At 40.0% G+C, this 25,395-nt stretch overlaps 1 pseudogene across 1 annotated transcript; it reads right to left on the reverse strand.

The window, feature by feature from the left end:
* Window positions 1-249: 249 nt before the first annotated feature.
* Window positions 250-553, reverse strand: LOC308426994 (large ribosomal subunit protein eL36-like; annotated as a pseudogene). Its single transcript has one exon. The product of its transcript is annotated as a large ribosomal subunit protein eL36-like (transcript).
* Between the last annotated feature and the right edge of the window lie 24,842 nt (window positions 554-25,395).

The following is a 25,395-nucleotide window of genomic DNA, read 5'->3' on the forward strand; positions in this document are numbered from 1 at the left end:
ACCGAGGTGGCAGGCGAGCCTCACTAGGTCTGGGGAAATGTACCGTACTAATTTCTCACTCGGTGGCAGAAAACTTTGAGACCATACTCTAACGATGGTAAAATTGTGTTCAGTGGTACTGTTGTGACCGGAATAAGACTTCAATCCAGAATTTCGCCTGCTCCCATTGTATGGACATTGTGGGCTTTTTTTTTTTTTTTTTTTTTTTTTTTTTTGTAGGAAAGCTCTTTTATTGAGGCTGAGGGTTCATCAGTCCTTCTTGGCCGCCGCCACCTTCCTCATGGCTGCCAGCACGTTGCTCAGCTTCTCCCGGTTTCCTTTGGCACGGATATGTGTGCCCACCCTTTTCTTGATGAACTTGAGTGCGCGCTTGTCCTTGGACACTTTGAGCAACTCCATCGCGCGCCACTCCTAGGGAGCGAAGCCGCACACCTCCCGGATCATGTCCCGCACGAACTCGGGGTGCTTGGTGAGGCGCCCGCGGCGCTGGCTGTGTCTCGGTTTGCTGACGTTCTTTGTCACCTTGTGGCCCTTGTTTGAGGCCCATGGCCATAGCTGCTGCTCTCCGATGGCGGCCGAGAAAGGAGGAACTTTTTTTTTTTAAAGAATGAAAGACAGAGCCTTGCAAAGACACAAAAGTACAAACTTAAAACAAAATTTACTAATTCACATTTATTTAGGGAATAAACAAACATCAGAACTTTGGGACAAGAAGTGGCTTTGCAAAGTAGAGCAAAGCATTCATCAAAATCGAATTCTGTGCCACCAAGATGAGGTAATAGGTAAGAATGCTGGGCTAATAGGTAAGAATGGTGGGTAGATGGGTAAGAATGGTGGGTAGATGGGTAAGAAGGGTGGGTAGATGGGTAAGAATGGTGGGTAGATGGGTAAGAATGGTGGGTAGATGGGTAAGAAGGGTGGGTAGATGGGTAAGAAGGGTGGGTAGATGGGTAAGAATGGTGGGTAGATGAGTAAGAAGGGTAGGTAGATGGGTAAGAATGGTGGGTAGATGGGTAAGAATGGTGGGTAGATGGGTAAGAATGGTGGGTAGATGGGTAAGAATGCTGGATTGAGAAGTAGAAATGCTGGGTTGAGAGGTAAGAATGTTTACAATCAAACCTGACAGGGAAGCTTCAGTGTCTAGAATCCACAGGACAGAATGAAAGAACTGATTCCTACAAGTTGTGTTCCTACACCATGGCATTCACGTTCCTACACACACACAAATAAATGTAGATGACACAGGCCAGAGAAACAGAGAAGCTAACTGCAGATCTTCACTTCTCTCTCCTGTGGTTCAAAACCAATGCCTGAGTCTCATCCCTACCTCTGGAGCAGACTCCATCCTGTGGATTTGCCTTACTCCGTCCCATTCCCATGAAACTAAGCAGATCCTGGAGGAACACCCTGCTTTCCTCCCTCTTGTAACCCCCTCACCTCCCTCTACTTCTATTCAATCCCCATCCCTAACAACAGCAGCTGCCAATACCTAGAAAACAGTATACTCAGAACTACCAGTGGCCACACCTAGCAGGATCCTAGGAGCATTCTCTACAGGCAACACACAGCCACCATGCTTCCTCAAAACTAGAAAGGGCAACAGAAAGCAAAGGGAAAAAAACACCCATTCAACAAAGACAAGACCTGATATCAGCATCTAACGCAGTTACAGTCACTCCAACCCAGATTCTTAGACAACAGTCAATAACAACAGGACAATATGTCCCCATTAGAGCCCAGCAAGCCTACCACAGCAATCACTGAGATATACAACATGAATGAAGCACAAGACAGGGACCTTAACATAGCCGTTATGAATGGTTGAGGTTATTAAAGAGAAAGTCAGTAAAGCCCTTTTTAAAATCTATGGCACTGACTGCTCTTCCAGAGGTCCTGAGTTCAAATCCCAGCAACCACATGGTGGCTCACACCATCTGTAATGAGATCCGACGCCCTCTTCTGGTGTGTCTGAAGACAGCTACAGTGTACTCATGTACATCAAATAAATACATATTTTTTAAAAAACTATAAGACAAAAGCAAGTGTAGAAAGAGATGAAGAAAACAGCTCAAGATCTGAAATGGAAATAAAATCAATACAGAAAACCTAAACTGAGAGAGTTCTGGAAATACAAAAGGGAGCCATAGAGGCAATCCTCACCAACAAAAGAGGGACTTTCAGGCAATGAACACAAGATACAAGAAATGAACATCTACTTCAAAACAAAGGTAAACTTTTAAAATTCCAGGAAATCTTGATGGTGTGTATACGCTTGGCCCAGAAAGTAAATGGCACTATTAGAAGGTTTGGCCTTGTTATAGGAAGTGTGTCACTGTGGGTGTGGGCTTTGAAGTCTTAGAAGCTCAAGCCAGTTCTTTTTCTGCTGCCTGCCTATCTGAATGTAGAACTCTCAGCTCCTGCTCTAGAACCATGTCTGACTGGATGCTGCCATGTTTCTACTCTGATGATAATAGACTTAACCTCTGAACCTGTAACCCAGACCCAATAGATGTTGTTCTTATAAGAGTTGCCTTGGTCATGGTGTCTGTGCACATACACTATAAAAAGACCAAAACTAAGAATAATAGGAAGAAGAAAGCCAGGACGATGGCACAGGAAATATTTTCAACAAATCATAGAAAAATACATATCCTAACCTAAAGAAAGACATGCCTATCAAAGAACGAGAAGCATACAGAACACCAAATAGAAAAATCAATAAGATTGACAAAACCTTACCCAGATTAACTAAAAGGCACAAAGAGAAGATCTAGAAAGACCAAAGGGGAGACAAGACAACAGATACCATGGAAATCCAAAGCATCGTAAGAACATGCTTTAAAAACCTCTACTACACCAAATTGAAAAATCTACAAAAGTGGATAAGTTTCTTTATATGTACTACCTATCACAGTTAAATTATGATTAAATAAGCCATTTAAACAAACCTATAACCCCTACTGAAATAGAAGCTGACATTAAAAGTCTCCCAACAAACAAGCACAAAGCCAGATGGTTTTGTACAGAATTCTACTAGACTTGCAATGAAGAGTTAATGCCAATGCTCTTAAAATTATTTTACAAAGTGGAAAGAGAATGACTATTGGGTAATTTGTTTTGTGAAGCCACAGTTATTATGAAACCTAAACCACATAAAGATGGAGCAAAGAAAGAGAATTATACACCAATTTCCCTTATGAATATAGAACAAATTTTCTATAATAAAATACTTGCAAACTGAATCGAAGAATCATAAAGATCATCCACCACGATCAAGTAGGCTTCATCCTAGAGATATAGATAGGTATGGTTCAGTATATGTAAATCAATAAATGTAATCTACTATATAAACAGCCTTATGTAAATCAATAAATGTAATCAACCATATAAACAAACTGAAAGACAAGAAGCACATAATCATCTCATTAGATGCAGAAAAATCCTTTGGAAAAAAAATCCAATATCCCTTCATAATATATGTTCTGGAAAGATAGAAACACAAGAGGCATACCTCTACATAATAGAGACAATTTATAACAAGCCCACAGCCAACATCAACTTAAATAGAGAGAAACAGATACCAATTTTACTAACATTATGAAAAAGCCAAGGTTGACAGTATTCAATATAGTACCTGAAGTCTTAGCGAGAGCAATAAGACAACTGAAGGCAATCATGGGGATACAAATCAAAAAGGGAGGGCTGGAGAGATGGCTCAGCGGTTAAGAGCACTGACTGCTCTTCCAGAGGTCCCGAGTTCAAATCCCAACAACCACATGGTGGCTCACAACCATCTGTGATGAGATCTGATGCCTTCTTCTGGTGTGTCTGAAGACAGCTACAGTGTACTTACATACATAAAATAAATAAAACTTTTTAAAGAAGAATTTTTAAAAATCGAAAAGAGAAAAGTCAAAGTGTCTCCATTTGCAATGATATCATAGTATATATAAATGACCCTAAAAATTCTACCAGGAACCACTCACTACAACTGGTAGTTTTAGCAAAGTAGCAAGATACAAGATTAACTCACAAAAATAAGTAGATTTCCTATATGCAAGTGACAAATGGACTGAGAAGGAAATCAAGGAACACCCTTCACACTTGCCTCAAAATAAAAGCATAAGTTCTTGGGATAACTCTAATGAGGCAAGTAAAAGACTTGAATAGTAAAAACTTTAAGACACTGTGGAAGAAAATTGAAGAAGACATGAGGAGATGGAAGGATCACCCCATGCTCATGGGTCAGTGAGTTTAATATAACAAAAATGGCCATCCTACCAAAAGCAATCTACAGATCCAGTGCAATCCCCAACAAAATTCCAACACAATTCTTCACAGACCTTGAAAGGACAACTTTCAGCTTTAGATGGAAACACACACACACACAAACAGGATAGCTAAAACAATCCTGAATTTAAAAAAGTTTTTAAATATTCTTAAAGCTGCTGGAGGTATCACCATCCTTGGTTTCAAATTGCACTACAGAGCCATAGTGATAAAAAAAAAAAAAAACAGCATAGTACTGGCACAAAAACAAACATGTTAATTGATGAAATCAAATTGAAGGCCCAGATGTATATCCACAAACCTATGGACATATGACATTTTTATAAAGAAGCCAGGAATACACAACGGAATAAAGAGAACATCCTCAACAAATGGTGTTCATCAAACTGTATGTCTGAAGGCAGAAGAATCCAAATAGATCTATGCTTATAGCTCTGCACAAAACTCAACTTCAAATGGATCAAAGACCTCATCATAAAACCAGATACACCGAACCTAATACAAGAGAAAGTGGGGAGTAGCCTTGAACTCATTGACACAGGAAAAGACTTTCTGAACAGATCACCATTGGCACAGGCACTAAGATCAACATTTCATAAATGGGACCTCCAGAAACTGAGAAGCTTCTGTATGGTAAAAGACACCATCATGTAGACAAAGTGACAGCCTACAAAATAAAAAAATATTTTCACCAACTACACATCAATAGAGGACTAATCTCCAAAATATATAAATAATTCAAAAGACTAGATATCAAAAAGGCCCAATTTTAAAAAGTGGGGTACAAGTCTAAATAGAATTTTCAAAAGAAAAAACTCAAATGCTGAGAAACACTTAATGTTCACCACCCTTCATCATGACCATCAGAATGGCTAAGACCAATAAAAGAAGTGACAGCTCATGCTGGTGAAGATATGAAGTAAAAACAATCATCCATTTCTGGTGGGAGCACAAACGTCTACAGCCAGCACAGAAATCAGTGTGGCAGCTCATCAGGAAGATGGGAATCAATGCACCTCAAGACCCAGCTAAATAAATCATATACCCACCATACCCCCAGAAGACACCGCATCCTCCCACAGAGAAATGTGCTCAGTCAAGCTTTCTGCTGTTCTATTCATAATAGCCAAAAATTAGAAACAACCTAGATGCCCCTCATCAGAAGAATGAATACAGAAAATGGGAAAATGGGTCTATTTACACAATGGTACATTTACTCAGTTGTTTAACAAAAAATAAAATCATTAAATGTGCGGGTAAATGAATAGAACTAGAAAAAAAGTCATTCTGAGTAAGGAATCCCTGGCCCAGGAAGACAAATATGGTATGAATTCACTTATATGTGGATATTAGCTGTTGAGTCAATGATGACCAAGCTACCTAGACCCACAAAGGGTTGGTATAAAGTGACTAGGAGGTCTCATTAGAAAAGACAGATAGATCTCATTAGAAAAGAGAAAAAGAATGGATAGTTATGGATGAACCAGTGGGACTTGGATGGAAGGTCAAATGGGGAGGGGTGGAGAGAGGGTGATGAGAGGGAGCATATGTGGAAAGACAGTTAAAATTAAGGGCCACTTAAAGAATTTAAGGGATAATGTAGAAGCTTAATATAGTAGAAGCTTCCTAATATAAATACATAGATGATAGATAGATAGATAGATAGATAGATAGATAGATAGATAGATAGATAGATAGATGGGTGGGTGGGTGGGTGGGTGGGTGGGTGGGTGGGTGGGTGGGTGGATGGATGGATGGATGGATGGATGGATGGATGGATGGATAGATAGATAGATAGATAGATAGATAGATAGATAGATAGATAGATAGATAGATAGATAGATTGATTGATAGACAGACAGACAGACACACAAATTATGGAGGTTCCTTTATCTAAAAGGAAAAAGGGTGGGAGAAAAGAAGAAAATAGGAAGGGAAAGAGGAAAGGGGGGGACAGAAAGGCAAGAGGAAGACCTGGAGGCTCGGTGGGTGTGGTCTGCGGGACGGAGTGAGAGGCCATTGGTTTCCACCCAGCCTGCCATTCCCTCCACAGAGAACATAATCTCACTCTAGATTGGCGCCTCGCAGTAAACTCCCGGAGCTCCTGCTAGCCTGTGGCTGAAGGGAATCCAGGAGAGGGAAAAGGTCGGAGAAACGCCTAACTGGGAGTATATGCAAACTAAATCAAATGTATTGTTCAAAATTTACAGCGGGTCATCTCTTCTTTTTCTTATTTCTTTTCAATATCGAATGAAGGGCTGACCAGCAAGGTCAAACTCCCCTTATTAATGAGGCATTGCTAGGGCTCTGTCCCATTAGGGCGCTCAGAACGGTGCATTTACTGCAATTTGCAGCACTTAATAGAGAAAGGTCAGGACGGGTCACGTTCAATTTCCACTTGGCAGAGGGAGGAAAAATGGAAGCAATTCATTTGCACAAATTTGAATAATTCTTCTCCGTCTCCTTTTCTTTATCTACTTATGGATAATTCCTGCATCTTACCTCACTCACAATCATTTCAGAACTGCCAACTGCCGGATTTCTATGAAGGCTGTAATGGAGCTGACAGATTCTATGAATCCAGGTGTCAAAATAAAGCCACCAGCTCCTTCCCCCGCCCACTTCTCACAACAGGGAATAGGAGTTGCCTCTTGTGGGCTCTTAAACTTATCATAAATGTATCAAGATTGCTGTGGGCCATGAAACAGCTGTAGACAATTAATCTTTCCACAATTCTTCGGCATAAGAATTGCTTTCTCCCGCAAAGTAACATCTGCCGCGCCGAGGTGATTATTCACGGCCGATGGGCGCCACCATACTTTTATGCATAGAGCCATCAGTGGCAATGAAGCAAAATTTATAGTTTTCCCTGGTTCAGTAAAAATAACATTTCAGCTGCATTAAAACATCATCCATCAGCATTGTCCCAGAGCCCAGAGCCCCATCTCATCCACAGAAATTAAAAAGTATTCATTTTAACGCTAACTTCTGAAGCTTGCAATACTAGGATTGCCTCTGGGGTGGGGCACAGCCCTGGAGGAAGACAGGAGGGAGGGGCTGTTGAGAAGCCCGGGGGAGCTGGACATTTAATGTTCCGAGGTCTCGTGGATCACTGGACTGTGGATCTTATTTATTCATAACCCTGAATGCTTATCAAAAATCCTCCGATTGAATTGAACAACTAGATAAAGTTATTTCACACAAACCATCATTCCATACTTCTAGGGGAATGGTGTTGTCGATGAAAGGCAACAGAGGCCTTTTGCGATGCAGTGGGCCTTTTGTTTCTTTGAAACGATCGATTGTTTAAACTTTTATCATATGGGGTGAGACTCACCTGGGCAAGGGGCAGTTCATCTTTGCTCTCGAACCTCACTCAGCATCATGCCGGAGGGCTTCGGATTCCCTCTCCAATGTGAAAGAGACACTTGTTTTTTGGATCTCGACTCAGAGAACAGGTAAATTCGGCACCTGGGGTGTCAATCCGTGTTCACCTATAATCGAGGAAAATGGTTCAGAAGTTCAAGGCTAACCTACGATACGTGAGACCCTCCCGCAGAAAAGCCACAACCAATAAAAAGAAAACGATGAGTGTGGAGCCAGGGTCACGGATACTTACACTGAGTAAAGTCAGAGAAGGGAGAGGAGCTCTGAGGTCAGAAGATTCGTGTAAGCCTTTATCCAGGGGAGGTCTCCAAATTCAGCAATTTGCAAATAAAATTACAAACCTCATAGCCACATTCACACCTGCACGTTTAACTTACCCGCTCTCCTAATACTGACACTTTTTAAAGGCCATGTAATTAGTCTATTCGGCCAACATTTACTTTAACAATATGTTCCAAGTCCCATGCCACATGCTACAAATGAACATAAAGACAGAGGTCCTGCTTTGGAGCAATTTATAGTACAAGAGAAAATTATATAGACAAATACTTGGATCATGGGGATGAGGGAATCTAGTCAAAACAGAAGAGATGCCTCAGTGGTTAAGAGCACTGACTACTCTTCCAGAGGTCCTGAGTTCAAATCCCAGCAACCACATAGTAGCTCACAACCATCTGTAATGAGATCTGATGCCCTCTTCTGGTGTGTCTAAAGACAGCTACAGTGTACTTATACATAATAAATAAATATTTAATAAATAAATAAATAAATAAATAAAAGGAGCTAGAGTTGAAACACACACACACACACACACACACATGCACACACGCACGCACACAAGACTCAGCTGGGAATACTGGAAGAAAGATATCAGTTAAATACCATTTACAAAAAGTAGACACTTAAATACTTGCCATCTTGAGCTTCAAAACGGTGTCATTACCCCTCAAAACATTACAATTTGAGGTCATGAGCAAACTAACTTAGAAAGTCCCCAAGACACACTAAGAAGTAATGAGGTAGAAGGTAACATTTTGGCTAAGAACTATACCTAATGTCCCAGTGAGCTGCCTGCCACCAACGTTTCATAAGATGTGAGGCTCTCTCGGAAGGTAGAAAGGATCTCTCAGAATCCATGTTTGTCCTTGGCATGTTCTCATCCAAAACTGAAAGCTAATCATTCTTAGCTCATTGGAGATTCTCCTAATTTCACAGTCAATGAAACACTGCAAGCCAGAAGTTGAATTTCACAAAGGTTAAAGGGCAGGCACAAGCTGCTGTGTCAGTGAATCTCAAACCACAGGACGCTGTGTGCTGATCTCCCACAGTGGAGCAACCTAAGCCTGTGGGGGTGACTGGAGGCCTCACAGGCCTCTCCAGAACAGCACAGATCTTCAGTGGGAGCCCGTGTCATGCTCTCTGGCACCGGAAGTGGTCCTTTTCTCTTTGGCTTTCTGATTCTAAAGAACCATGTATTTTTAAATATATCTTTAGAGACTTGGTGGCCTTTTACAGAAGAGTGCCTATAATGTTCTTCGATGTATTCTGATTCAAGTTTAAGGGTAGTCATTTAAATGAAATATGTCCGCTATAGTCTAAAGCCAAGGGTCAGTCATCCTCAGGGGGATCCAGAGATTCTCTCCCTAACACTGTAGGCTGTTGCTGTTCCCTTTCATTGTCTCCCAGAACTGGAAGACCCTATTGCTGAAGATGCCACACTCTTCAAATGCAAGGCTTGGAGCAGTTGAGCAGGGCCTCGCCTGGAAACTTCTCTGGAAACGGACTCTCATAGGATCTGAACGTATGACACAAGTTTCTAGTCGAGAAGAGTTTCATCCAGCTGTGATGTCTATGTAACACAACAGTGTCCAGCATGGCAAGATGTCCTCAGTGGTACAACAGTGACATTTACAGATTTGGCATAGTCACCAGCCATCTAATTAGACGTAGGGCAATTCGATGGGAGAGAATTCATGTCTGGTACTATAAACCTAGACAACTACCCATAATTACTGAGGTCATAGACCCTTGAGGAGAACTTGCTCATGACACTTGGCCAGCCAGTGTAATTTTTAACCACATCCTAAATACTTTCTTTTGGTTTGGGTTTTTGTTTTTTGGATTTTGACTTTTGATTTTTGGCTTTTGGGTTTTGTTGTTGCTGCTGTTTGTTTTTGTTTTTTGAGACAGGGTTGCTCTATGTAGCCCTGGCTGTCCTAGAACTCAGTCTGTGGATCAAGCTTACGTTAAACTTATATATCCCCTTTCCAATGCCTCCTGAGTGCTGGGATGAAAGGTATGAGAGGCTACCACTGCCCAGCTAAATTCCTATTCTTATAAACACAGGTAAGTATGCCCCTCATACTTCAAAGCACCTTTGTTTTTCATCATACAAAGACCATTTCCAAAACCCACAAATGGTCACAATGCAGAGAACATCTGCATATAGTACCCAACCCCAAATGACACATTAAGAACACAGCCTCTATACTCAAGACTTAGGGAACATCACCAAAGTCAGGGCAGGAAAGACTAAGTCAGATGGCTAGGATGTCTGCTGCAAGATAGTGTCATATGTCTATGATAGGAAAGCCACACCTGTGAAAGCTAAAAATATGGTCACCTGAACAATGCCTGCACCATGGCAATGCTGCTGTGTTAACATGAATTAAATGGGGGAACTCACACACAGCACCCCTAGAGAAAGAACTACAAACAACCAATGATTGTTGAGAAAGTGAGAAGAGTCTTCTCTAGGGACAAATTTCCTGATAGGTTATCCAATCCCAGATGGTCATCTCTAAACACATGAAGCAGATTTAGTGTGTGGGGGATGAGGGTGGGAGGGGGTGTATGTGTGTGTATATGTGAGAGTTTGTTTGTGTATGTGTGTATATGTATGTATATGTGTGTATGTATGTGTGTGTATGTATGTATAAGTGTATGTGTGTATATGTGTATGCATGCAAACATGTATTTATAACAACAATAATTTAAAAATAACAGTTCATGAATTTGATAGGAAATTTGGGGCACAAGAGGGAAAGCTGAAGGGGGAACTGGAATGCTCATGCATGAAATTCTTCCAAAAAATTTTTTAATTCTTTTAAAAAGTTTACCATTTAGTAATAAATAGTTTCAATGAATACAAAACTGTTCTAAATAAGGAGTATATGCAAATAAATTGGCTTAAAACATCATGTAATAGTTTAAAACATAACAAATATACATCACCTAACTAAAAGGTCTTTATCTTTGTGCACAAAGCTGAAAAAAATACTGGAGGATTGCTCCACCTTGGTTGTTGCTTTGGGATGTAGTCTTAGTTGCATTTGAAAGCCTCTACCTCACCCTTCCAAATTCTGAAATTGCAGACATGTACCACCACACAGTAGGAATACTGATTTGAAAGGAGGTAAAATCCAAAATGGACTGGAGTAGGAAGTACTCATACACTTTTCCCCATGGGCATTGTCATAAGAACAGAACATCAAGTCCAATTTGTTGCCTGGTAATGTTGCTGAGAATGGGGGGTGAGGTGGAGATTGATACTAGTCAGTCCTGCCTTGTACTAGGCAGCCTGGCATTGTACGAGTCAACCTGGCCTTGTACTAGTCAGTGACAATTTGAGGATTCTCCATGAGCAACAAGACTTTGCTTGAGAGAAGACACAAAGGCAAGTTGACATGAATGAAAAGCCAAGAAAGAAAATGACCAGCTGTTATAGACAAATTTATGTTAGAGACCCAAGATGGTTACTATCCACAATATTAAAAAGGCCACAGCATTTGTCCCACAATTGCTATCAAATTTTTATGATATCAAAGGACAATTTCTAAATACTAGGTGAGAGAAACCATCATTATTTTAAATAAAATGAAAAATGGAACCAAGAAGTGTTTTATATTCAATCCTAGAATAACTGTGGATATTCCCAGACATTGGAAAAATGAAAATAAGGTTCTCCTTGGATGCGCTGAACCAGCTCACTGTTCAGGAGTATACACCATTGATCAGTGGGAGGGGCCAGGGTATTTGTTTTGGTTTTTTTGTTTGTTTTTTTTTTTGTTTGTTTGTTTGTTTTGTCCCATTTTTCCAGAGCATTTTCTAAAAATGCCCCAAGTCTTTGTAGTCAAGATGGAGCTATGCAGGCTGGAGAAACTGCAATGTGCAGGGTCCACAGTTGGCTGAACAGAATTAATTAGTGACAGAAGGGGGCCCCAGGAAGCTGGTGTGTTTAAGCGCCAGGACAAGAATCTGTTTATTAACACTGCTTTGGAAAAGAAGTCTTATTTTTCTGCTGTTGTTGGTCTGCATAGAGAACATCCATTAATGCCCAAGACTGTCAAGCTCATAACCTTTATGTGAATTGAGATCTGGCTACAGGCTGGTGGTAAATGCAGTTCAAAAATAAATGTAAAGTCTAGCTTCCATATACAATACACTGTTCTATATAAGACAACCTCAAGCTTAACTGTGACCTAATAAATGAATTGTAAATGCCAGGGATCACCCAACTATCACAAAGCATTCAACAACCAAGACCCTCGACAGAATTCTACCAGTTTAGTGACACATCATCTATTTTTAAAAGTTTAAAGTAGAGACAATTAATTGATAAGCAGGCAAAACTAGGTGCCCAGAAAATCAAATTTCAAAACGTTTATTGTGTGTGTATATGTGGTACCTGAATTCAGCCTTGGGATTGAACCCAGGACCTCATGAGTACCAAAGATGTATTCTACCACTGAGCTATACCAGTGCCCCTCAGAACTATTTTTTTTAATTGATTTTTTTTAAAAATGTGAGGGATGTCAGCCTGCAAGTAGAGTACTTGCCTAGTGTGCATAAAGTCCTGGCTTCAATGTTCAGTAACATAAAAAAGCCAGGAGTAGCATCACACCATTTTAATGCCTATAATTGATAGGCAGAGGCTTCTAAATGCAAAGATGCACCTGAAAGGGAGAGGCACTAAAGAAGCTTTCTTGTTTCCAGTCACCTTCCATTCTCCTCCCAGGAACCAAAACTGAAGATGCCACCTCACATATCTCTTCAGATCCATTGTGTTAGAGTAAAGAGGGCACAAGAAAAGGAGCAGGAGCAGTGAGCTTCCAGATACCTACTTCTGTAACAAAGAGACTTCCTATCCATCAGAGCTGCTTGTGACCAACTAGAATTAACCCAGTTAAGAACAGTGACTAACAGAACTTTCTGGTGACCCAGCAACTAAGGAATCCAATGCCTGGAAGTGGAAGAAGAGTGTCCTTCAGTCTCACTAGAAAGACCTCTGCCAAGTTCCTCTCATCACCAGAGCAAATTTCCAGGACCTGCCACCCAGTCCCTAGTTCAAATTGGGCCAGTGGTCCAGAAACTTGGAGGTGTCCAGGTAACTGTGACTTGTATTTACAGAGGACTAACTTCAAAGGTGAGACTGACGTGGAAACTTCTGGTTTCTTTGGAAAGTTAGTTATGTCAAATGATATTTTGCTGGGGCACACTGGTGAAAGGATGTTTGTATATAGCAAACACATTAAAGCACCCATAATGAAGGAGTACAAATATGACCCACAGACAGTGGAAGCTCAAGCATTGGTCTACTTTGCTCCACTTTGCTATTCTTTGCTAGTGACTCTCATGTATTGGTTCACCTTTCATTGAATTGCTGAGCTCCACTTGTGGTGATGTCACTGAGAGAAACTTGCCAAAGAACTTCTCATGAGGTTTCTGCAGCTTCATACTGCTTCTGTGACCTCGGGCCTGTTGGTGAACCTTGTGGATTCTTCAAGATTGAACTGCCCTTGCTGGTTCATATGTGGTGTCTGCCAAGTGGAGTGGACTACAGCTGCTGGTTCATGTGTGGTCTCTGCTGACAGAACTGGACCACAGCTGCTGATTTGTATTTGGTGTTTGCTATTAGACTGAACTGCTTGTATCCTGAAAACAAAGGTTGACTTGGCCCCAAAGAACTATTTCTAAACAGATCCTAATAACTTTTTCTTCCACTACCTCTGGTGAGTGATGGTCTAGAGGAGAGGTTGAATCCTTATTAAAAGTAGGTTGAGAAATTTTTATGCCTACACAAGACCATTTTGTAGTATACTGTGTTTAAATGTGGAGGTCAGAGGACAGCCTAGAGGAGTAGTTCTTCCTTTCCATCATCTGAGAATTCAACTGACATTAGTCTTGGCAGTCATCAGTCTTTATCCACTGAGCCATCTTGTCAGGCTTACCTGTATTTCATCTCTTGAGTACTATTTTATTTGCTCACTTATGGATTGAACTGTTTGATTTCTTGTTTCTTTTCTTTTTCTCTTAATCTCTGCATGCAACAAATAATATTCTGTCAGGTGCACAGCTAGCAAAAATTTTCTTCCACTATAGCGTTTGTTTCTTCATTCGGTTAACCATTTCCTTTGCTGTGCAGGAATTCTTTAATTTTATTCCATGCCGTTTGTTAATTGTTTGGCGTTATTTCTTGAGCATCTGGAGTTCAGTTCAGGTTGGGACTGTGCTTGTGTGTAAAGCAGCTTCTCTGCTTATTTTTCTAACTGGTTCAGAATTTCAAGTCCTACATTAATGTCTTCGATCCCTTTGGAGTTGGGTTTTTACAGGGTCAAAAATGGGGACTAATTTTCATTTTTCTACAAGTGAGTAGTTAATTTTCCCAGTGCCTCTTGTTGAAGAGGCCTCCTCTTCTTCAGTGTATAATTTTGGCATCTTCATCAAAGATCACAGGTTACAACTGTTTGAGTTTGTATTTGGACTCTCGGTTCTATTTGCTTGCTGTTGTTGCTAGTGTTGGTCTTGGTGTTGCTGTTGCTGTTATTGCAGTTCCTGTTGTTGCTATTGTTGCTCCTGCCGTTGTTGCTATTGTTGCTGCTGCTTTTGTTGTTATTGTTGCTGCTGCTTTTGTGGCTATTGCTGATGTTGTTGCTACTGCTGTTGATGCTCCTGCTGCTGTTACTGTTGTTGCTGCTGTTGATATTGTTGATACTGTTGCTATTGCTGTTGATGCTGCTGCTGTTGTTGCTGTTGTTGTTGTGGTTGTTACTGCTGCTGCTGCTGCTGCTGTTGTTGCTGTTGTGGTTACTGTTGCTACTGCTCTTGCTGCTGCTATTGCTGCTGTTGCTGATTGTCTTAGTCAGGGTTTCTATTCCTGCACAAAAACATCATGACCCAGAAGCAAGTTGTGGAGGAAAGGGTTTATTCAGCTCACACTTCCACATCGCTGTTCATCACCAAAGGAAGTCAGGACAGGAACCCAAGCAGGTCAGGAAACAGGAGCTGATGCAGAGGACATAGAGGGATGTTACTAACCAGTTTGTTTTCTTATAGAACCCAAGAGTACCAGCCCAGGGAAGGCACCACCCACAATGAGTCCTCCTGCCCTTGATCACTAATTACAGCCTGATCTCATGGAGGCATTTCCTCAAGAAAGGTTCCTTTCTCTGCAATAGCTCCAGCTTGTGTCAAGTTGACACATAAAACCAGCAAGGACACTGATGTTGTTGCTGTTGTGGTCACTGCTGCTGCTACTATCATTGCTGCTATTATTGCTGTTGTGTTTTTGTTGTTGTTTTTGTTGTTCCTGCTGCTGCTGCTGCTGTTGCTGCTGCTATGCCCCAGGTATGTGATACTCCATTATTAATTACTCATTTTGTTTAGGATTGCTTTGGCTAGCAAGGATATCCTGTGGACCTATATTATATAAGTTTTAAGATTTTTGTTTCTATTTTTGTGAAAAGAGGGCATATAATCTTTGATGTTTTCATTGAATCTATAGGTTGCTCTTGGTCAAATAACCATTTTTACTCTCTTTGTTCTTTGAATCCATGAGCATGGGCTTTCTTCCCGTCTTCTACTATCTTCTTCAGTGTCATTTTTTTGGCACTTTAAATTTGGCATCACAGAGGTCTTTCAGTTCTTTGGTTATATTTAAAGATATTTTGTTTTGTTTGCTGGCAATTTTGAATGGGATCACTTCCCTGATATATTTCCCAGCATCTTCATTATTGTTCTCTTTGGGGGGGGCAATGATTTTTATATGTTAATTTTGTATCCTACCATTAGCTGAAAGTATTTCTCATATTAAAGATATTTTTGGTACAGTCTTTTGGTTTCTTTTGCATATTAAATTGGAACATCTGCCGATAAGAATGCTTTGGCTCCTTCCTCTGTGCCTCTTTTATCTGTCTTATGCTATAGTCATGGCTTGAAGCACCACACTGAGAAATGGAGGGGGAACAGATGCTTGCCACTGACTATAGTGGAAATGCTTTGTGTTTCCCCATTTAACATGGTTCTGGATAAAGATGTGTTGCCCATAGCTTTCAGTGTGCTTAGATATATCCCTCTATCCCCAGCCTCTCTCGCCTTTTATAAAAAAGGAGTGGCGTTTATGTTTTTGTTGGGATATGTTCCCTCCATCCCTAGTCTATCTACACTTCTATCATGAAGTAATGTTGGATTTTATCAAAAGGTTTTGCTGCATCTTTTTATGAATGTATGGTTTCTGTCCTGAGTCTGTTTGTGTCATACACTATATATACTGATTAATATATGTTGACTCATCCCTTTCATGTTTACAATAAGGCCAGTTTGGTTGAGGTGGTTGATCTCTTTTATGTGTTTGTGAATACAGTTTTCAAGTTGTAAGAACATTCGCATCTATGTTAATCAGCAAGGTGGTTGGATTACTGTTTTGGTATACCATTATCTGGTTTGGTACCAGGGTAATAGTGGCCTAATCAAATAACTTGGAAGCATTCCTTGCATTTCTACTTTATGGACTACCTTGAAAAACATGTTGATTCTCTAAAGATCTGATAAAATTCACCAGTGAATCCATCTGGGCCTAGACTTTTTTTTTCTGGAATATAGTTTTTTCTTCTCTTTTTTTAATTAGATTTTTGTTCTCTTTTTTATCTGTATTTACATTTGAGATGTTATCCTTTACCCCACCCACTCCAATCTCTCCCCCCCCCCCAGTTGCCTTCACAAAGGTGCACTTCCTTCTGACTCTTCTCTCCACCCCATTACCTTGTCATTCCCTTACATTGGGAAAACTTGCCCTCTCTGTAACAAAAGCCTCTTCTCACATTGATGCCAGACAATGTTATCTTCAGCTACATATGCAACTGGATCAATAGGTCTCTCAAAGTGTGCACAAAGGTTGGCATTTTATTCCATGAGAGTTTTGGAGGGATTGATTGGTTGATAAAGTTTTCTTCCCATGAGGTTTCACCCCCTCTCAGCTCCTTGGGTCTTTTCTATAACAACCTCATTGGGATCCCCGAGTTGAGACTGATGGTTAGCTGCAAGCATGCTCAACTGTATCTATATGACTCTAGCATAGACCCTGAGTGGGAATCTCTGTCTGGTTCCTGCCAGTAAGTAATTTTTGGGATCAGCTATAGTTCTTGGATTTGGTGACTGCATATGTGGTAGATCCCAAGGTGAGGCAGCTTCTGAGTGATCTTTTCTTCAATCCCTGTTCCTCTATTTGACCTTGCATTTCCTCCTATGAGAGTTTTGTTCTCTTTTCTAAGAAGGGCTGAGACATTCCCATTTTGGCCTTCCTTCATTTTGAGCTTCATAATGTATGTGAATTGTTTCTGGGTATTGAGTATTCAGAGCTTTTGGGGGCTAGTAACTGCTAATCAGTGAGTGCATACCATGTGTGTTCTTGTGTGACTGGGTTACCTCACTCAGAATAATAGTCTCTAGTTCCATCCATTTGCCTACAAATTTCATGAAGTTGTTGTTTCTAATAGCTGAGTAGTACTCCATTGTGTAAATGTACCACACTTTCTGTATCCATTCATCTGTTGATGGACATCTGGGTCCTTTCCAGCTTCTGGCTAATATAAATAAGGCTGCTATAAACATGGTGGAGCATGTGTCATTGTTATACGTTGGAGCATCTTTGGGGTATATGTCCAGGAGTGGAATAGCTGAGTTTTCAAGTAATACTATGTTCAATTTTCTGAGGAACCACCAAATTGCTTTCCAGAGGGTTTGTATCAGCTTACAACCCCACCAACAGTGGAGGAGTGTTCCTCTTTCTCCACATTCTTGCCAGCATCTGCTGTTACCTGAGTTTTTTATCTTAGCCATTCTAACTGGTGTGAGGTGAAATCTCAGGGTTGTTTTAAAATTGCATTTCCCAGATGATTAGGAATGCTGAGCATTTTTAGGTGCTTCTCAGCCATTCAATGTTCCTCAGCTGAGAATTCATTGTTTAGCTCTGTACCTTATTTTTAATAGAATTATTTAATTGTCTATATTCTAGCTTTCTGAGTTCTTTGTATATATTGGATACTAGCCCTCTATCAGATGTTGAATTGATAAAGATACTTTCCCAATCTGTAGGCTGCCATTTTGTCTTCTCAACAGTGTTCTTAGCTTTACAGAAGCTTTGTAATTTCATGAGGTCTCATTTGTCAATTCTTGATCTTAGAGCATAAGCCATTGGTGTTCTGTTCAGGAATTTTACCCCTGTGCCTATGTGTTCTAAACTCTTCCCCCACTTTCTCTTCTAATAGTTTCAGTGTACCCGGTTTTATGTGTAGATCTTTGATCCACTTGGACTTGAGCTTTGTACAAGGAGATAGGAAATAGATTTGCATTCTTCTGCATGCTAACTGCCAGTTGAAACAACACCATTTGTTGAAAAGGCTGTCCTTTTTCCATTGAATGTTTTTAGCTCTTTTGTCAAAGATCAAGTGACCATAGGTATGTGGGTTCATTTCTAGGTCCTCAATTATGTTCCATTGATCTACCTGCCTATCTCTGTACCAATATCATGTGGTTTTTATCATAATTGTTATGTAATATAGCTTGAGATCAGGGATTGTGATTCGCCCAGAAGTGCTTTTATTCTTGAGAATAGATTTCTCTATTCTAGGATTTTTGTTATTCCAGATGAATTTGCAAATTACTTTTTCCAACTCTATGAAAAATTTTGATGGGAATTGCATTGAATCTGTAGATTACTTTTGGCAAGATGGCCATTTTTACAATGTTGATCCTGCCAATCCATGAGCATGGGAGATCTTTTCATCTTCTGGGGATCTTCTTCAATTTCCTTCTTCAGAGTCTTAAAGTTCTTGTCATACAGATCCTTCACTTGCTTGGTTAGGGTCACCCCAAGGTATTTTATATAGTCTCTGTAACTATTATGAAGGGTGTCTATTCCCTAATTTCTTTCTCAGCCTGATTATTCATTACATAGAGGAAGGTGGTTGATTTGTTTGAGTTAATTTTATAGCCAGCTACTTTGCTGAAGTTGTTTATTAGTTGTAAAAGTTCTCTGGTAAGATTTTTGGGGTCACTTAAGTATACTATCATATCAACTGCAAATAGTGATATTTTGACTTTTTCCTTTTCAATGTGAATCCCTTTGATTTCCTTTTGCTGTCTAATTGCTCTGGACAGGATTTCCAGTAATATATTGAATAGGTAGGAGGACAGTGGGCAGCCTTGTCTAGTCCCTGATTTTAATAGGATTGCTTCAAGTTTCTCTCCATTTAGTTTGATGTTGGGTATTGGTTTGCTGTATATTGCTTTTACTATATTAAGGTATGGGTCTTGGATTTCTGATCTTTCCAAGACTTTTATCATGAAGGTGTGTTAAATTTTGTTGAATGCTTTCTCAGCCTCTAGTGAAAGGATCATGTGGGTTTTTTCTTTGAGTTTGTTTATATGGCGAATTATGTTGATGGATTTCTGTATGTTGAATCATCCCTGCATTCCTGGGATAAAGCCTACTTGGTCATGGTGGATGATTGTTTTGATGTGTTCTTGGATTCCATTTGCAGGAATTTTATTGACTATTTTTACATCGATGATCATGAGAGAAATTTGTCTGAAGTTCTCTTTCTTTGTTGGTCTTTGTGTGGTTTAGGTATGAGCATAATTGTGGCTTCGAGGAACAAGTTGGGTAGTGTTGCTTCTGTTTCTATTTTGTGAAATAGTTTGGAGAGTATAGGTATTGGGCCTCTATAAAAGTCTGATGAAATTCTCTACTAAACCCATCTACTCCTGGACTTTGTTTTGGTTGGGAGGCTTTTTATGACTGCTTCTATTTCTTTAGGTGTTATAATGACTGTTTAGATAGTTTATCTGATCCTCGTTAACTTTGGTATCTGTTATCTTTCTAGAAAGTTTTCCATTTACTCCAGATTTTCCAGTTTTGTTGAATATAGGCTTTTGTAGTAGGATCTGATGAAATTTTGAATTCCCTCAGTTTCTGTTGTTATGTCTCCCCTTTCATTTCTGATTTTGTTAATTTGGATAATCTCTCTTTGCCCTCTAGTTAGTCTGGCTATCAATCTTGTTGATTTTCTCAAAAAAAAAAATCTCTTGGTTTTGTTGATTCTTTGTATAGTTCTTTTTGTCTCTATTTGGTTGATTTCTGCTCTGAGTTTGATTATTCCCTGCCATCTACTCCTCTTGGGTGTATCTGCTTTTTTTTTCCTAGGGTTTTAAGCTGTGCTGTCAAGCTGCTAGTGTATGCTCTCTCTAGTTTCTTTTTGGAGGCACTCAGAGCTATAAGTTTTCCTCTCAGTACTGCTTTCATTGCATCCCATACGTTTGGGTATGTAGTGGTATCATTTTCGTTAAATTCTACAAAATCCTTGACTTCTTTCTTTATTTCTTCCTTGACCATGTTATCATTGAGCAGAGCATTGTTCAGCTTCCATGTGTATATGGGCTTTCTGTTGTTTTTGTTGTTATTAAAGACAAGCCTTAGTCCATGGTGATCTGGTAGGATGCATGGAAGTATTTCAATCTTCTTGTATCTGTTGAAGCTTGTTTTGTGACTGACTATATTGTCAATTTTCGAGAAGGCACTGTAAGGTGCTGAGAAGAAAGTGTATTCTTTTGTTTTTGGATTAAATGTCCTATTAATCTGTTAATTCCAGTTGGTTCATAACCTCTGATAGTTTCGCTCTGTCTCTGTTCAGTTTCTGTCTCCATGATCTGTCCATTGATAAGAGTGGGGTGTTAAAGTCTCCCACTGCTATTATGTGTGGTGTAATATATGCTTTGAACTTTAGTAGAATTTCATTTATAAATGTGGGTGCCCTTGTATTTGGAGCATAGATGTTCAACATTGAAAGTTTATCTTGATAGATTTTTTTCTTGTGATGAGTAAAAAGTGTCCTTCCTTATCTTTTTTGATAACTTTTGGTTGAAAATCTATTTTATTTGATTTTTAGAATAGCTACTCCAGCTTGTTTCCTGGACTAATTTGCTTGGAAGGTTTTTTTTTTCCAGCCTTTTACTCTGAGGTAGTGTCTGTCTTTGTCTCTGAGATGAGTTTCCTGTATACAGCAAAATGCTGGATCCTGTTTACATATCCAGTCTGATAGTCTATGTCTTTTTATTGGGGGAATTGAATCCATTGATGTTAAGAGAATTTATAGAATAGTGATTTTTGTTTCCTGTTATTTTTGTTGTTAGAGGTAGACTTATGTCTGTGTGCTTTTCTTCTTTTGGATTCCTTGAGTAATTTTTTTTTCTTTTCCTTGGGTGTAGTTTCCTTCCTTGTGTTGGATTTTTCCATTTATCATCCTTTGTAGGGCTGGGTTTGTGGACAGATATTGTGTAAATTTGGTTTTTTCCTGGAATATCTTGGTTTCTCCATCTATGGTGATTGAGAGTTTTGCTGGATATGGTAACCTAGACTAGCATTTGTGTTCTCTTTGGGTCTGTATGATGTCTGTCCGACGTCTGTCCAGAATCTTTTAATTTTTATAGTCTCTGTTGAGGAGTCTGGTGGAATTCTGATTGGTCTGCCTTTATATGTTGTATTTTTTTTTCTTACAGCTTTTTTGTTTGTTTGTTTCGAATATTGGTGTTTTGACTATTATGTGTCAGGAGGAGTTTCTTTTCTGGTCCAGTTTATTTGGAGTTCTGTAGGCTTCTTGTATGTTCATGGTCATCTCATTCTTAAGAGCAGGAAAGTTTTCTTCTATGATTTTTGTTGAAGATATTTACTGTGCCTTTTATTTAATATTCTTCACCCTCTTCTACACCTATTATCCTTAGGTTTGGTCTTCTCCTTGTGTCCTGGATCTCCTGGACATTTGGGGTTAGGAGATTTTTTTGTTTTTGCATCTTCTCTGACTGTTTTGTCTATGTTTTATATGTTGTTTTCTGCCCCTGAGATCCTCTCTTCCATCTCTTGTAGTTTGTTGGTGATGCTTGCTTGCATCTGTGACTCCTAATTTTTTTTGGGGGGAGGGGGTTTCCATCTCCAGGGTTGTCTCTTTTTGTGTTTTCTTTATTGTTTCTAGTTCCATTTTTAATTTCTTTATCTGTTTGGTTGTGTTTTCCTGTAGTTCTTTGATTTCTCCTGGTTCTCCTGTAATTGTTTAAGGGAGTTATTCATGTGCTTCTCAACAATCTCCATCATCATAAAGTATGATTTCAAGTCTAGTCTTTTTTTTTTTTTTTTTTTTTTTTTTTTTTTTTTTTTTTTGGTGTGTTTGGCAAGCCACTACTTGCTGTGGTGGGAGAGCTGGGTTCTGATGTTGCCAGATGTCTTGGTTTCCATTGTTTAGGTTCTTTTGCTTTCCCCTTGCCATCTTGTTTTCTGCGATTATAGATAATCTTGTTGTCTCTGAGTGGAGCCTTTCTCTCTTGTGTATCTGAGGGCCCATGGGCTCAGGAAGAAAATTGTTTGGCTCTTTGTAGGCAAGCAGTGAGTTCTGATTGCAGTGACTTTGTTCTGTCTCCATGGGCTGAGGTAGGAGATCTCTTATTAGGCTATTCTGGGAGCTCAGCCATGTGCAGGGAGGTGCTGAATCTTGATGGAGGTCATGCTGCCCTCTCGCTGGGCCAGAAAGGACCCGATCCCAGAGTGCACTACTCTAGTTGGCCTCCAGGGGCTCCAGGCTATCCCTCCTGGGGACAGCCTGAGGGGTGTGTGGCAAGCTCTCTGTGGGCTCAGTAGGAGGAGCACTTGCAAGGCTGTTCCAGAGTCTCAGCTGTGTGTGGGCGATAGCAGTCACTCAGCTCTCTCACTGAGCCAAAGAGGACCTGATCCCACAGTTCAACTCCCTATCTGCTCAGGAGATCACCAGGTGTTCCCTCCCGGACAGCTGTAGCAGGCTTAGCGCTTACTGTGGGCTCAGGTAGGAGAGCACTTGCCAGGCTTCTCTGCGGGCTCAGCTTTGTGCAGGCGGATGCTGAGTATTCTTTATCACGTTTTAAAATATACAAAACTCTTCCGCTTAGAATGGAAAGCTTTCCTGAAGCTCTTTTGAGCACTCAGGGACCTGTGGGCGTTCGGGCCACCTGTCCAGATGCAACTGGGCCGGGTCTGACCTTGTAAGTGTGCACACCAGGGCAGTTTTGCTACTTGAACCTCGAGAGTTCTTGGCAGCCTTTCCTGGGGTATTATGTCGACAGAAGTTGACTCACTCTTCAGCTTAAGATGGAAAGCTTTTTTTGCAGCTATTCTGAACTCCCAGGGACCTGTGGGCAGGTGGGTCGCCCGTCCCGGTGCAACTCGAGTTTTTTTTGTATAGAGATACGAGGGTTTTTTTTTTCTTCAAATTTCTCTTCAGTCTCATTATTCATAATGGATCTGTTTAAGATGCTATCATATCCCAGTTTAATTTTGGTAGGTCACATACATCTGGAGAGTCGTTTTCTCGTAGTTCTAGATTTAGTGGAATACAAATCTTTAAAGTATATCCTTGTAATTTTCTGAATTTCATTGTTATCTGTTATTGAATTCCTAATTTTATTAATTTGAATCTTCTCTTTCATTAGTTTGGCTAAGAGGTCATTAATCTTGTTAGATATTCAAAGAATCATTTTATTAGCTTTATTGGTTCTTTGTTGCTTTTTAATTTTGATTTTATTAATTTCTGTTTTGTTCTCAGTTATTTCTGTCCATCTACTGATTTGAAGTTTGGCTTCTTTTTTCCCAAGGGCATAACATCTAGTTTGAGCTGTTTATTTGAGAATGCTCTGATATCCCAGTGTAGGCAGTTGTAGCTTTAAATATCTCTTTTGTTGCTTCCCCTGGGTACAGGCATGTTGTATTTTCATTTTTATTTGATTCAGGAAATTCATTTTGATTTTTATTATTTCTTCAGGGATTAATTCATCACATAATAGCACACTGTTCAGTCTGTTTATGTGTGCTCTTGTTTAGTTCTAAGATTGCCTCATTGTAGTCAGGTAAAATACAAGAAGTTATTTTAGTTTCCTATATTTAGTAAGACTTACTCCATGTTCTCGTATATGATCTATTTTAAAGACAGTCCTAAAAGCTGGAGAAGAATGTATATTCTTCAGTGTTTGGATAGAATGTGTTATACATGTCTGTTAGATCTATTTGATCTTTAATGCCATTTAACTTCGATGTCAGGGTTGCCTGACTGTCTTAGTTAGGGTTTCATTGCTGTGATCAGACACCATGACCAAAGCAACAATTATAAAAGACAACATTTAACTGGGGCTGGATTACAGGTTCAGAGGTCCAGTCTATTATCATCAAAGGTGGGACATGGCTACATTCAGGCAGCTGTGGAGCTGAGGGAGCTGAGAGTTTCACTTCTTGTTCCAAAGGCAGCTTTGAGAAGACTGGCTGGAAGGCAGTTAAAATAAGGGTCTTAAAGCCCATGCCCACAGTGACACACTTTCTTCAACAAAGGCATATCTCCAAATAGTGGCAATCCCTGGGCCAAGCATTCTTAAACCACCACACTGCCTATTGGTGAATGTGACATACTGAAGTCACTTAACTTTGTTGTGCTAAACTTGATTGGCATCTTTACACTTACTAGTGTTTGTTTTATGAAATTGAGTACACAGGTGTTTGTATGCTTAAAATTGTGATTTCCTCTTGATAGATTAATTCCTTTAAGCACTATGTAAAGTACTTCTTTAATCTTCTGACTATAAGTGTGATTTGAAGTCCATTTTTGTTTGTTTCCTGCTCTCATTGCTTGGAGCCTGTTTTCTTTCCCCCTAAAATTGCATCTGCCTTTGGTGGGGATAAATAAAAAGACCTTGTGTTTTACTCCAGTCTGCTAGTCTGCATCTCTTGACTATCGAACAGAGACCATAAATATTTAGAGTTATTATTGAAAGCTGTGTTCTAATTCTATCCACGTTGTGGTGTTTAGCCTTCTATTCCTTGTTTGTCTATTGATATTCTGGGTGCTATTCTCTTGTGACTGGTATATGTTGTCAGTGTTCTCTTTGGTGTGAAGGATTCCTCCAAGTTTCTCCGACGAAGCCGGGTGATTGGTCATAGATTTCTTTAGACTCTTTATCAGGGAAAGTTTCTTCTCCAATTCTGACAGTTTTCCTGGGAATGGCTGTCTCCACTGACAATAGTCAGGTCTAGAAGTAACATCATTTCACCTCTGTTGGGATCAGTGCAGTCCTACGCAGCCCGTCTAAAGGAGTGCAATTTCACACGGCCAGTTAGAGTGAAGGCAACTTCTGCCGCTTTCAAGCAAGCATGCAGGAATTCAAACTGGGAAGCATGGGAACAAATCCCAGTGGGACACCATCATCGAGACTGGGCCTGTGATCCAGGGGCACTGAGATTAATGCCCCCCTGGCCTGGCTCTCAAAAGCAATGCAGAACCTGCAACAGGGCCAAAACCAAGGAGAAGATTTCAGCATGTATCTTTATTTTCACGCTTCTCTCCTTTGTTTTGTCCTTTTAAAACAGCCTGGGATCCA

The sequence above is a fragment of the Micromys minutus genome, assembly GCF_963924665.1.
Source record: "Micromys minutus genome assembly, chromosome: 11".
Lineage (NCBI taxonomy): Eukaryota > Metazoa > Chordata > Mammalia > Rodentia > Muridae > Micromys > Micromys minutus.